The sequence below is a fragment of the Tiliqua scincoides genome, chromosome 2 (genome assembly GCF_035046505.1).
Source record: "Tiliqua scincoides isolate rTilSci1 chromosome 2, rTilSci1.hap2, whole genome shotgun sequence".
Lineage (NCBI taxonomy): Eukaryota > Metazoa > Chordata > Lepidosauria > Squamata > Scincidae > Tiliqua > Tiliqua scincoides.
Window position 1 is genome coordinate 151,248,163 of NC_089822.1, and position 10,724 is coordinate 151,258,886.

The 10,724-nt window shown below is 45.3% G+C and overlaps 1 pseudogene; it reads right to left on the reverse strand.

Moving 5' to 3' along the window:
* Window positions 1-5,365: 5,365 nt before the first annotated feature.
* LOC136638831 (proliferating cell nuclear antigen-like) lies at window positions 5,366-6,513 on the reverse strand (annotated as a pseudogene).
* Between the last annotated feature and the right edge of the window lie 4,211 nt (window positions 6,514-10,724).

A 10,724-nucleotide genomic window follows, 5' to 3' on the forward strand; every position in this document is an offset into this window, starting at 1 on the left:
CTCCACCTGAAACACTTCCTGTAGCCTTGAAAGATTGACTACAAGTGCTTGTATGTTTTATTCTCTGACTTCAGGAGAGTATGATTCTGTGTGGAAAGAGGATAGCATATACACCCCTTGTACATCATGGCCCTAAGGGCAGTTGTCATCGTTGTCTGTGTGTTCCGCCCCTCCCGCTGCGTGTGTTAAAAGAAAAAGACATGAGGAGATGCATTCACAGTACTTCTGCATTGCGTTTAGTTTGGCCGTTGATAACAAGTGCAGGAGTGGCATTTGATTTCTTGATTTATAGGTTGCTTTATGGACAGAGCTAAAGAAAACAGCTTGATAGTGTTCGAAGTATAACAAATACAGAGAAATAACAGCTTCCCTAACAGTTGCCCCTCCATTACCCAGCCATGCAAACCCCACCCAATTACTAGATAATCTTGTGTTTTGATGGGGAAAACTCAGGTAACCCAGGCAGAAAAATTTGCCCTTGCTGTGGCTGCTATTGAGCAGCTACTTTTGCAATGTACAGAACTGCCTCCAGTGCATGGAACTTTTTTCCCTGCCCCCAGCTGTGTGATGTAAACAGAAGAAGATGCCAAGGGCATTCCTTCTTGATCTCTGGCCCTAATTTCTGGAACTTCCTCTTGCCTTCTCAAGTGAAAATGGTGAATTATCTGTCCAAATGTATTTCTTCTACAAATATTTTTGTTTTCAGTATCAGCATATTAGCATCCAAAACCTGACATTTGTTTTTTTGGGTTTTGACAGTCAACATTTGGTGGTGTGTGTGTCTTTCAAATGGGTTAAAGCTATTAACCTTGAGTATATATTTGCCAAATTTTTCAGCTATTAATCTCACCACCATTTTTTTTAATTGGCCTTGCTCCTATACCACCTTTAAAGGCAGCCTGACATGCAGAAATTTAGCAGGGAAAGCTTTTCTTGGCAGCGACATGAAGCAATGGGGAAAGCTCCACTGCTTTCTTCCATAGCAGGGAAACTGAGGTTGCTCCATGGGAGGTGACTGTTAAAGAAACAGGACAGGAGTAGAGCCAGTAAAACAGGTGGAAGACCTGCTGTCCTCTGAGTTCTGTCAACCTCTGGATGCCTTGACTAACAATTGCCTTCAAGTATTGTCTGGATTGGAAGCAAATGTTGAAAATGGCAATTGTTCAGTACCTTAATACTGTTTGTTTGTTTGTTATTTTTTTCCATGGACCATAAAGAGCTTGGGAATGTGAGTTTAGTGTGATTCAAAGAGGTGCAGCAACATTAAGGACCCAATCCTATCCAGCTTTCTAGTACTGATGCAGCTGCAGTGCAGCCCCAAAGTAAAAGACCAAGCGTTACCTTGAGAAGGCCTCCATGGCTCCTCTCCCCCCTCCATTGCAGGATGCAGTGCACACCCCATTGGCACAGCTGCATCCGTGTTGGAAAGTTGGATACGGTTGGGCCCTCAAGCTCTTTAGCCTTCCCAATCAGGACTGTCCAAGTGCCTCAAACCTTTCTTTCAAAAAATGCATTAGGTTGATGTGAGATGTACTCTGGGCACAATGTCATATTCCATTTATGAAATTCAATTCAGCCTATGTGGTGAGCTTGCCAGGTTGTGTGGATAGGACTTGGTCTATTGCAATGCTCTTCATATATTTTTGTGTGGGACTAGGTTCTGGTTTCATTTGGGTCTTCTGGCACTATTGAGAAGAGCCACCCTGGATTTATGTATTCCATACCTGTTGAAAACTGTCAGACCCTCCTTCCCTGTTGGCTGCATCAGAGCTGGAAAGTTGGATAGGATTGGGCTCAAAATAACTTACAGCAAGTGTGTTTAATTTTCACATCTATGAGTTTGTATTATAGCTCTCATAGGCTCTCCATTTAATTTGGGTTTCTTCCTCTGAAGTCAAAACCTAGGATGAGCAAGGATGATCTTGCCACTCTTTCAGTTGGTGCATCTTGTATGATTAGTTCCACTTGCCCAAGTTCACACCTCTATGCATCTGTGGAAGGTACAGCCAGAGCCTTGTCCTCCTAAGGCAGGGGATTTTAGAAATTGACTTGTGATTATGGTGGAGCCCTGAAACTGAAATAACATAATTGCAGCAGGTGTTACTTCAGTGTGGTGCAAAATGTTCCCTTCATATTCTGCTGCTGTTAGTAGATTCTGCTGCCTACAAAATTCCTTGTACTAAAGATGGAGCCTTTCTTGTGTATCTATTGCTTATCGTGTACAGAAAAGCAGCCTGTGGGGCAGGGGAATTCTATTCACAAACTTAGGAATTAAAAGAAAAAAAGTTTTTTTTCATTGCCTCTGACACAGTTACAACTTGGCAGAAGCAGGGCCTAGAAAACTTGGAACATTCACGCTTAAGGCTCATGCTCAACAGGAGGGGGGAAGGCAGCACTAAAAGGCAGCTTCAAATTTCCATCTAGCCTGATTTCAGCCAAGAGAAACCTGCACTACAGTGGTTGTCACAGGTGAGTGCCAGTAAACAATTGCACCTCCAGACACCAAAGAGGAAGCACAGAACCGATATGACACAGTGGGCATCCAACATTCTTTTTGGTTTCCTGCACAGGTAAGTTAATGTAGGTCATTGCAAACTGTGGACCCTTGTTCTCCATGATGGTGATCTCTAGTTGAAAGAACAACAGAATTTTAGGGTGCTCTTGGGTTAGTGATCATGAAAATGTATAACTGGATGGGTCCCCTGCGTTTCAGTGCATGCCTAGATTTTCCTAGTTTACATCCTGTGAGAGTACTTCAAGACAACATATGGTTCTGACCAAGGACCTCCCACACCCCTCTCCCCATGGCATATCCCTCCTCTAGCAAGAGTACATCATTCAATCACTTTTTTGAAATTCTTAATCTAGCCTCCTCCTTGGTCTCCTACACACAGCATTGGGGATGGGGTGGAACAGGGATGGTGCTTGTGAGCCCTTTCACCATCTACAGGCCCTGGTACGTCTTTATTTTTAAGAATCACATCTACCCTGCAGATAAGTTACTTGGAGCATCATTAGGTGACTGGCACCACAATTATGTTACTTATGGTAACAATGGATTTCAAATTCTTGTTCAGAATAACCAGCCCTGTCCTTGTAGGGAACACTTTCACATGTATTAGATGAGAATGACACTGATCCATTATAAGTTACCCTGGAAAGATTGGGATAGTGATTTTTAGACAAGCCAAAAACTGACCAATAATAGGGTCTCAAGAATGAAATAGGAGTTTCAGACCTCCAGAAGAAGTGGGGCAGACATGGAGACAGTCAATGTGTAATTGCTGCTTCAGAGATGGAGTTTAAAAACTTGAAGTAAATTTCCTAATGTCATTACATTCAAGTCAAAAGAACAGTCAAAATTTTACACCTTTGCCTTGTGAAAAGCAGTAAAAGTTGAGAAATTCAAAACAAAATCTTCAAAATTCCTATCGAATGATAAGAAAGCCACGATGACTGTTTTTAATTGATGGTTATTATATCAGGAAATGCAGTTTGCAAAGAAATACCTACATCTATGCCCAAGAGGTGAATATATAATAGCTCTACACACCTGGCAAATTGCTCCAAAAGAATTGATCCAAACTGACTGAATGGGCAACAAAATGGCACCTAAAGTTGAGTGCAAATAAATGTAAAGGGATGCACATTGGCTGAGTTAGTCCTAACTAATTAGGGAGAGAGCTTGAGATTGAGAGCACAATCCAAAGTTGTGCTTAAGCCGGAGCAAGCCCCTTGTGCTGGCTTCTGAGTGTCACGAACGTGCCATGAAGCATATTTGTGTCACCACAGAATTGGAGACCGGCACAAGGATGTGCATCAGTTGCACCACACCAGATCTGGACCTGCGCTTGTAAGTTCATTCCACTGGCGGGCCATCAGCACAGGGGTTTAGAGAAGGTGGGGGAGGGTATTTTGGGTGAGGGAGGGCAGGTGGCAGGCAGACTGGTGAGCAGGATGGGCCTGGGAGGAGGGTGTGACTGGCCCCCGACACTTAGGTTATATCCAAACCCCCCTCCTGAGCAGCCTAGCCTTACACTGGGCTGCTTGGATCTGTGCCAATTATTTAGCTGGCACAGGTTCAAGTAACCCCAATTAGGTGGCTGGGGCATTGCTCAGGATAAGGGGGAAAATGTCCTCTTGCTCTGCGTTGCACCACAGTCTCCTCCAACCCCATGCTGGATATGGCACAGGCCAGTTGGCCTGCCTGTTCTTGTGCAGGTTATGATTGGGCTGTATGGCTATTAGGCAGAGGTTGGACACTATTGCCCTTTAGTTGTACAGTGACATGCTTGTATGCATGTCCCCTGGCATACTATCCTGTTACCACATAATCGTGATGGGTGGAATGGGACATCTGAACTATGCTTTGCCATATGATTTAAATTATGTGGTATTTAAATAGCTTGATGAGGTTTGGTTTGGACTTTCCTTCCCCACTGTGAGAATGAGGTAGTGGGATAGTGTGCTGGGCACGTATGTCCGTTATCATACAACTGGGCTTCATGATCTAAACCGACCCTACATGGAATCTCTATAAGAGACAGTACGCCACTGAATACCTGTTTCTTGGAGCAACAGCAAGGGACTTTATGCTCTGTTTGTGGGCTTCCCAGAGACATTTTGTTGGCCATCTTGGAAAGCAGATTAGATGAAGTTTTGTGTGATCCACCATGAGTGAAGTTCATCCACACATTCGTTCACACAACTAGAAGAAGTTCCGCTTATTCTCTGTGAGCCTGCCCATCCATCCTATATCAGAAGCCCTGCTCCATGTTTCTACTCCTGGAGAGGCTCAGATGACAAAACTGTGAGGCGAGACTTTCTTTCTGGTGTTGTCCAGAACTCCCTCCCTTAGGAAGCCTGGTTTATGTAGTTACTGGAGAGTTTTAAATGGGCAGTGAAAACATGCTCTGTTTTTAGCTACTGTTCAGTGTGGTTTGTTTTCCTGTTTATTACTTCTGTGTGTGTGCGTGTACGCTGCCCTGAGGGTCATTGCAGGGATGGAAGGGTGGAGTACACATGAACTGAAAAAGCTGAATGGACAATGGCTTATCTCAGGCTTCTCAGATGGATACTTTCTTTTAGCTGAGTGCTTCTTGAGCTTCAGTCCTTGGAGGCCAGTGGTACTCATGTGATCCCTGAAATACCATCTTGTACTCCATAACTAGAGACACAATTTATAAGCATACTGGTGGGGGATTCCAAGACCTGCTTAGACTCCTGCACTAACCCAGTGAACGTTTGACTTTTTTCTCTTTGAACACCTGATCCCTATGCTTTATTGCGAACTGCTTTTGAAACCATTGTGTTTCAAAAGAAATTTTCCATGTGGCATTGAGTCTGCTGCTTGAAATGAAAGGTTTTATGTCCCTTTGGGCTCATGGAACACATGCCCCAGTTCTTTGGATCTTGATGTTAGAGAAGTGTCATCAGTGAGGCAGCAACAGTGGTTGGCTCTGGAGAAACTAAAGTACCTTGAACCAGAAATCAGCTGGATTACCTCTTTTATCCTTATTGTAACAGTGTCTTCCCTTTTATCCACATCACTGGTTTATGACAATGTGATGTTTCCACTTCCTTGGTCTCCATTAACAGAGTATTTAACACAGTTCTGAGCACAAGAAATGACTATAGCATCCTCAGCATTGATGAGATCTCTGCAGATACATGCAAACTCAGAAGTAGGCACGTCTGCTTCACACCTGTATACCTGCTTTGGGACTGAAAGCTATTTTACATCCAGATCCATTTATTTCATTTTAAATGGTCAAAGCCCCTTGCTATGATACTTCACACACCAGAACCAATGCATCTGAATAGTCTTTGCCTCTCAGTAGCGGCTTGACCCTACTGAGTCTGGTGGGACCTGTTTCCTACTGCGCATGCGTAGGTCGACCGCCTAAATCTTCATTACTTGAACACTTCAGGGTTTTGGACAAACTGGTTAGATTAGCCTCCAGGATAATGTCTTGGTTAGAGGGCCATGTGTTGGAGGCTTCAGAACACAAAGGGTTCCTGCAGTTTTATGCTACCTGAAGCCATTCCCAACAGGCCTCAGTGAAGCTGACCTTCAAAACCTTGTTCAAGATTTCATCTTGAACCGAGCTGCTTTTACCCATCACGATCAATAACTTCTGGAAGAAGCCTACTCAGTACAACAGCTTTCACTCTATAACTCTATATGGCTTTAATCCAGAACCAAAATGTTGAGGAGCGATGAAACTGGAACACTGCTGAACTGTCCCAACAAGAGGAATAGATGAATGGTGCGTTGGACCTGTCTTGGGCAGGGTGGACCAAGGACCTCCTGGCAACTGAAGTGGCATACCAAATGCCAACCCCCTTACTTGGTGATGTGCCCGCTTCTGTTCCTCACTCTAGCCCAATACTCTCCTCACCACCAACCTCCTCTGTCTTCCAATACAGGAAGTGGATGGGGTAGAGGCAAGCAGGTGGGTGGAGATGGGTTCCCCTGCCGATCTGCTGCCCAAGGTGACCAGTTGACCTCATGGCTCAGTCATCCCTGACCAGACAGTAAAATAGAGAATTGTTACAAACTGTTTTGGTCAAATATTTTTACGTAAGGAAAACAAATTTGCTAATAAAATATAATTTATTTAATCCAGCGGGCAGAGTTCCCTGCACTCCAGGAAGGCTGCTGCAGGGACTGCTGAGTCCATCCCAGACCCTGCAGCCCTGTTAGTGATGAGATCCTGGTGATTCCATTGCTGCCTCCCCCCACCCCCACCAAGACTTACTTGGGTTCAAACTCACCCTGAGAGTTTGAAAACTGCTGCTTTAAGACCTTGTTGCCTCTAGTGGTTGCAGCTATTCTGCACACCTACTGCTAAAAGTCAAGTTTTTAACCCCATGCTTCCCAGACCTGTCAGAGCAAGGGACCACTGTTGACACCACATAACACCCTAGCTCCTCGAGGGATCTTGCGTGTTTCCATTATAATACCCTACTGAACACACTGAAATACTCTGCCCAATCATCTATGGGTCTCCTCAGACCTGCAGCAGCCATTTTGCTGGTGCAGGTCCAAGGAGAGCCAGGAAGCATGTTGGGTTGGAAATGGGGGGGGGGGAGAGATAGGATTCACTGAAAGTTGCTGCTGAGAGATCCACCCGCTCCCACCCTCAACATGTCCCCAGTTCCTCCCCCTGACCTCCCCCTCCCCAACCATGAACCACCCCCTGCACCAGCCTACCTGTCCTGGCAGTGTCCAGGGTCTGTGGCAGTAGGATCTGCTTCTGCAGTCACCTTGTGGCAAAGACCTCAAATGCCCCTGCAGCAGTGTGATCTTTGCACTGTCACAGGGCCTTTTATGCCAATTGGATGCTAGTCCTGTCATACAAAACCCATAGGATTGGGCCGCAGATTACTGTGAACACAATCCTATGTCTGTCTACTCAGAAGTGAGCCCCATAGAGTTTGGTGGGACTTACTTCTGGGTAAGTGTATATAGGATTGTAGCCCAAGTCCCCTTCAATCAACACTGGAATAAAATTCACCTGAGAGGCATGCAGCACAATCCTATGCATGTCTACACAGAAGTGTCAGTGGGTTTAATGGAACTTACTCCCAGGTAAGTGTGCATGGGATTACAGCTTTAAACAATTTTGTGAAAATTGCCACATGATGTTCACCAGGTGCTACAAGACACTGGTGTTCAGGGTGGGCCTCTGAATAAATAAATGTTTTCTTGATCCTAACTAAAAATAGAGGGCATTTCATGAACTGAGCTGGTACCAGATCTGAAAGGGGCGTGCCATTGCACATGCAACCTCTGAACGGGGCCTAGGAGAAGGGGGTAATTTGTACCTGTGCCCAGGGTCAGAAACGGGGGCCAAAATCAAAGGAGAGGGGCCAGAAAGATTCTGGGATTTTACATTTTTCTATCTCACCTGAACTTGCTGCCTGTGCATGATGCTGGGGGAACAACCGTGGTTATGCAATGGCATCTGCAGCTGCAAGCCATACACACTGGGCCCAGGAATGTATCCATGACCCTCCTTAACTCACTATCAAATCTGGGAGGAAACTGGCCTGCAACAATAGCTCTTTGGCTTGTGGATCCGATAACCATGAAGGAGGGTATAGGAGCTCAGGGACCAACTTGTGGGGCAACAGTGCATTTTGGTACACACAGCACACTGTCCATTCTAGTGTGAGCCCAAATACGAAGATGCTAATTTTCTGCAAAGGATTTTCTATATTTCAAAGATTTTAGAGAGACTTAGGAGTGTGTTTGGTTTTCCATATTACTTTATCTAGCTGCCAATGCTGCATGGTTGGGTAGACCTGGGCTCCGCATCAAGAAGCCTGGTAGATCTGATCTCCAAATACTATTCTGGCTGTCAGCACCCTCCCCCTGACCTATTTTACCCCCTGTTCTGCCTGCCCCCTCCCCCTCCGGGAAGGGGCCCAAAAGAAACTTTGTACCCCCTGATAAAATTCCTCTCAGAGACCCTGCCTCTAACTGCAGCATTCATTAGCATAGGATGGAATGAAAGCCAGTATGATCTCATCAAGCTAAAATTGATAAGGCCAGCTCATGAAATGAGACACAGCCACGCCACATTTAGACATTCCTAGTCACGCAGGGTCCTTCTTTCAGGGTATTCTTGGCTCCTGAAAGCTAGGAAAGAAAGTCACTGCTGTATCATAATTCTGCCAATGGTTGCAACTTTTTGAAGTATGTACATTGAGGTAGCTGGATTGTTGGTCTGACCCCAAGGAGCAGCACCTTTCATTTCCCATAGGATTCACAGCAATGGGGGGGGGGATGCAGTTTAGATTGGAAAAACTGCACAAGGGAGGGTAAAATACTCCCTTCCTCACACTACTGCTTCGATCCAGTTCAGAGCCAATATTCAAAGAACCTACTATCCAGTCACCCTAACGTATTAAAAGAAAATCTAGTAACCTTTAAAAATCAGAGTGTGTTTCAGTCCCCATTGGAAAATGAATGTTGCATCCTGAAGATGAGCTTCTATTTCTTCATTTGTTATTAAACCATCCTGTTCATTTGTGCTGGGTTTTTTAATCCTAGGATCCTTTTTAAGCATGAAGATGTCCTCCTGTGTTTATGTTTTGCTTGTCCACCTCAGAGAACCTTCTTTCAGCACTTAATATGTGCAGTTTGTAACAATCAGGAGTTCCACTTCAAGATTTCTCTCACCTCCAAGTAATGTGGTTATTGTTGCCAGTCTATGGCAAGATTTGTCCGCTTCATTTTTTTCAGAAACTATGAATGTAGTTAATCAGACCTGGATAGGATAGTGTCCTTCAGCCTACGCTCCTATGCTAAGCTTATCAAGCATTCCTAGATCAGAAGATCAAGCTTTCCTGAAAGAAAGTGTTCACTATTACTGATCTTCCTTTGTAATGGGCAGAACCAGGCCAAACAGCACACCAGGTGAGGAATCTGTGATTTTCTTTTAATAGTTAGGGTGACTGGATAGTAGGGTCTTTGAACATAGGCTCTGAACTGGATCGAAGCAGTATTGTGAGGGAGGGAGTATTTTACCCTCCCTTGTGCCATTTTACCAATCTAAACTGCATGCCCCCCCCCCCATTGCTGTGAGTCCTATGGGAAATGAATCACAGATCTCCCATGTCATGTGTAATTAGGGCTCAGGAAAAAGGGTTGGGTGCATTCTAGGGTGAATACTCATTTCCCATTGGGCAACACAGAGGTTCAAATAGTTTTGCCAATTCCCTCCCCCTCCCTACACACAGCGAACTGAGCATGCATCCCAGGATCTTTGTTATGGATGATTTGGCAGAGTGGCAGTTCAATCTAAATTCCCCAGTGCTGATGCAGCAGCGCTGGTACAGTCTTCACTGAATCCTGTGCAGAAATTGTGCCTGCTAGAGGTTTCTTCAAGATAAGGGGACATTTGTGTCCTTGTCCCAGGATAGGCTCTGAACTGGTCAGCAGGTCAACTTGGACCTGTGGCAGTCCATGACCTGTGTCAGTGGATCAGGCCCAGGAAGGGAAAGAGGATATGGTGGGTGCTAGGGTTGCTGCTCCTGCTCTCCTCCCAGGCCTGATTCACCCACCTCTGCCCCCATTGCCACCCTTCCCCACCCCATTCTACCCCTCCCACGCCCTTCCCCCATCCCTGCACCAAACTTACCTGCTCTAGCAGATATTGCTCTGGTCACTGGTACCAGTGGGAAAGCTCTGGTCGAAAAGACATGCCATTGTAAAGCACTTTATGGCACTCTGCAACAGTGCTCAGGCCTGACACGTCAGCAGAGTGCACACGTCATTGGCACACCAGTTGGTTAGGACTGGGCCAAAATTCATATGAAACTGGATTCTCCAAGGAAGAGGAGTCTGAACACTGTTGGCTTAGAAGGTAACAGAAAGGTCAGCCTGATTTCCCATAAACAGAGTAGGAAGGTGGCATCATATTTGTTCTTACTGTGATTGACTCGGCTTTCAGGGAGACCCCCATTCAGTAGAGCAATTTCCAAGGTGATTAATACAAGCACCCAGCTAGTTTAGTGTCCGGAACTTCAGATGTTAGCTTTTATTGCTTCTGTTCCCACTTGTTTGAGAAAGGACGCCATGACCCACTGCTGGTTCTTCAGGCCTTCCAGCCTGCCAGCAGTAGCTATTGTATGTAGACTACAAGGGACATTGTTCTTTCACAATGTTAGAACTGGCTGGTGAAAACTGAATGAAGATTCATATGCACTGGTAG